The sequence below is a fragment of the Myotis daubentonii genome, chromosome X (genome assembly GCF_963259705.1).
Source record: "Myotis daubentonii chromosome X, mMyoDau2.1, whole genome shotgun sequence".
Lineage (NCBI taxonomy): Eukaryota > Metazoa > Chordata > Mammalia > Chiroptera > Vespertilionidae > Myotis > Myotis daubentonii.
In genome coordinates this window covers 21,841,930-21,846,111 of record NC_081861.1, presented here as the reverse complement: position 1 = coordinate 21,846,111, position 4,182 = coordinate 21,841,930, and the positions used below count along the sequence as shown (strand labels likewise).

At 37.3% G+C, this 4,182-nt stretch overlaps 1 pseudogene; it reads left to right on the top strand.

Moving 5' to 3' along the window:
* The first annotated feature begins 2,847 nt into the window (after positions 1 to 2,847).
* On the top strand, positions 2,848 to 3,639 carry LOC132223427 (small ribosomal subunit protein eS4, X isoform-like; annotated as a pseudogene).
* The last annotated feature ends 543 nt before the right edge of the window (positions 3,640 to 4,182 follow it).

Genomic DNA, 4,182 nt, shown 5'->3' with positions numbered 1-4,182 from the left:
ATTTTTGTCTCTTTTAAGGCAATAGCCACAGACTAAGTGTGCATTCAGGATATCCACACACCTGTTGAAAATAGATTGATCAGTCAACTGCTTAGTCTATTTCCATAATGTCAAATGGCTGGGTTTCATGTTTTTCTTTTTATATTTCACTGAATTAACTGAATAGACTTGTTTATATCATTTTGGGCTTTTCTTGTTTTAAGTGGAGTTATATGCAACTAGAGGCCTGGTGCACAAATCTTTCAGAAGTTTACGTTCCCTTTGCTTAAAAATTGTTTCTACTTATTTCTTTTTAAATTGAAGTACAACTAGAAACTACAATTGTAAGATATTTAAAGTATACAACATAATGATTTTATGTATTATATATATTATGAAAGGATTTCCCCCTCATCTAGTTAATTAATAAGATCTTATTCCTTAAAGTCTTTTTTTACTACTCCAATTTCAGATGGTATATGTGCCTTATACATAGAACCCACATCTTCATGAATGATCAAATTTAACTATTGCAGGTGTGTGTGATAGTCAGAGGCTCTGTTATGATACCATCCTCGGGGTCATGCTATAGGAGCCCTCCTGCTTTAGGTGAAAACATGGATATAATAAGGTATTTATTACAAACAAGTTCAAGTTGATACCTCCATCCTGCCCTGTAGCCACTAGAGCTTTAGCAAAGATCCAGTAGTCACTATAAAATGGCCAAGACAGCATGGTATCTACCCTCAATGCATGTTAATAGACTCAGTGGAGAGCTTTAGTGTTGTGTATGGACATACCCTGGTTCATTGACTTCAGTTTGAAAAGAGATCAAATCCAATTAGACAACCTCTACAAAATTCAATTCAATTCAGCAAACATTGTTAGGATGGAAGGCACTGTGCTACCTCATGCAAAGCATTTGGAGTTTATTTTAGTTTCTTGTGGCAACCAAACTTGTCAGTACAAGTTAAGTTGGTCAATACTGAGAGTTTATTTTTCAGGAACTTCAAGAATGCCTTTTTAAAAATTTACTTGTAACTCTTGAAATTTTTAGAATTCTCTTCTCTGCTTGGAAGTCCTTTATCCAGAACTCCTATTTTTGGCTTGGATAGTGACTAAGATATTTCATAGACGAAGTTGTGGGCTTTTAACAGTGCTTTGTGACATAGCCCTTTGGTTTTAGGGGTCCCATTTGACTCAAGAGGAGATGCTATATATATGAATTATTAGGGTTTAGATTGTTTTAAGGATAGATTCTTTTCTATTTTTATTTTTTAATTAAAATTATTTTTATTTTTTATTTTTATTGATTTCAGAGAGGAAGCGAGAGGGAGAAAGAGAGAAACATCAATGATGAGAGAGAATTATTGATCGGCTGCCTCCTGCATGCCCCCTACTAGGGATTGAGCCTGCAACCTGGGCATGTGCCCTGACCAGGAATGGAACCATGACCTCCTGGTTCATAGGTAGGCACGAAACCACTGAGCCATGCCAGCAGAACTCTTTTCTATTTTTAATAAAAGGCAGTTCCAATTTTAGTACTGTCCAATGAAAATATAACACAAGCTCCATATGTAATTCAAAATTTTTAAGTAACCACATTAGAAAAAGAAAAAGGTGAATTAATTTCAGTAACATATATATTTTATTGATTTCAGAGAGGAAGGGCGAGGGAGAAATAGAAACATCAATGATGAGAGAGAATCATCGAGCCATGCCAGCAGAGCTCTTTTCTATTTTTAATAAAAGGTGGTTCCAATTTTAGTAGTGGCCAATGAAAATATAACACAAGCTTCATATATAATTCTAAATTTTTATGTAGCCACATTAGAAAAAGAAAAAATATTAATTAATTTCATTAACATATGTATGTATATTATTGATTTCAGAGAGGAAGGGAGAGGGAGAGAGAGACAGAAACATCAATGATGAGAGAGAATCATCCATCAGCTGCCTCCTGCATGCCCCCCACTAGGAATCGAGCCTGCAATCCGGCATGTGCCCTGACCTGGAATCGAACTGTGACCTCCTGGTTCATAGGTCAACGCTCAATCACTGAGCCAAACCAGCCAGGGATTAATAATATATTTTAATTAACCCAATATATCCAAATATTTTCATTTTAATATGCAATTAATATAAAAATTGCTAGTGAGATATTTTATATTATTTTTTAAATCTCATATTAAGTATTTTAAATTTGGTGTATGTTTTATATTTACATTATATCTCGATTCAGTCTTGGTCCATTTCATGTGCTTAACAAGCCTGTTTTGTCTTCCGGACAGAAAGTATAGTGTGAGTCAGTTGGCCAGTGGCTCCTGTATTGGACAACATTGTCTTAGATGGACCTAGTTTCCAATTGAGATGGAAGCTTATGGTAACTCAAGTACACTGACTTCTTTTAAGGGATTTAACAACATGGCTATACTAAGGTATATCTAAAATGGGAACCCCTGTTGCAATATCTGAGATCATCAACCACTTTGCTTCAAGAAAAAGGATTATGGCTCTTTCTTTTTTTAAAATTTCTGTATTGATTAAGGTATTAATATATGCCCTTATCGCCCCATTGCCCCCCACCTCCCCCATTCATGCCCTCACGCCCCTGGTGTCTGTGTCCATTGGTTAGGCTTATATGCATGCATACAAGTCCTTTGGTTGATCTCTCTCCCTTACCCCCACCCTCCCCTACCTTCCCTCTGAGGTTTGATGGTCTGATTGATACTTCTCTGTCTCTGGATCTGCTTTTGTTCATCAGTTTATGTTGTTCATTATATTCCATCAGATCATGTGATATTTATCTTTCTCTGACTGGCTTATTTCACTTATTGTATTATGGCTCTTTCCATGCCTAGTACAGCAATGGTTCATGGTCCTAAGAAGCATCTGAAGCCTGTTGCAGCAAAAAGCATTGGATTCTGGATAAACTGACCAGTGTGTTGCTCCTCATCCAATTGCCAGTCCCCACAAGATGAGTGAATGTCTCCCTCTCATAATTTTCCTAAGGAACAGACATAAGTATGACCTAACAGGAGATTAAGTAAAGAAGATCTATATGTAGCAGTTTATTAAGATTGATGGCAAGGTCAAAACTGGTATAAACTATACTGTTGGTTTTATGGATGTCATCAGTATTGACAAAATAGGAGAGAATTTTCATTTGATCTGTGACACCAAGGGTCACTTTGCTGTTCATCAGATTATACCTGAGGAGGCCAAGTGCAAGTTGTGCAAAGTGAGACAGATCTTTGTGGGTATAAAAGGAATCCTTCATCTGGTGACCCATGATGCTTGCATCATCTGCTACTCCCCTCATCAAGGTGAATGACACCATTCAGATTTGGATATTGGAAAAATTACTGATTTCATCAAATTTGACACTGGTAACCTAAGAATGGTGACCAAGGGAGATAACCATTGGAAGAACTGGTGTAATCATCAATAGAGAGATACTCTGGTTCTTTTGATGTGGTTCATGGGAAAGATGCCAATGGCAACAGCTTTGCTACATGGTTCCCAAACATTTTCATTTTTTGCAAAAGTAACAAACCATGGATTTTTCTTCCCTGTAGAAAGGGTATCCACCTTACCATTGCTGAAGAAAAAGACAAGAGACTGGTGGCCAAACAAGTGGGTGAAATGATCTCTAGGTGACATCATTGGAAGAGTCTTTGTACTTAAAGACTTTATATTAATAAAGTCTCTTGTATTTTTGTTAATACAAGAGAAAACAAAAAACAGTGATTGTGATTCTTATGCTATGTACTGATTTTTCCAAAAATTTACTTACAGTAAGCTGAGGAGGAGGTTGGCTGGCCACGGGAATTTGGCTGTGGGAGTGCACTGACCACCAGGGGGCAGTTCCTGCATTGAGCATCTGTCCTCTGGTGGTCAGTGCACATTATAGCTACCGGCCAGTCATCAGGTTGTCCGGTTGTCCAGTCATAACGGTCACTTAGGCATATATATATATATATATATATATATATATATATATTTTCTTTTTTTAAAATATATTTTTATTGATTTTTTACAGAGAGGAAGGGAGAGGGATAGAGAGTTAGAAACATCGATGAGAGAGAAACATCGACCAGCTGCCTCCTGCACACCTCCTACTGGGGATGTGCCCGCAACCAAGGTACATGCCCTTGACCGGAATCGAACCTGGGACCCTTCAGTCTACAGGCCGAGGCTCTA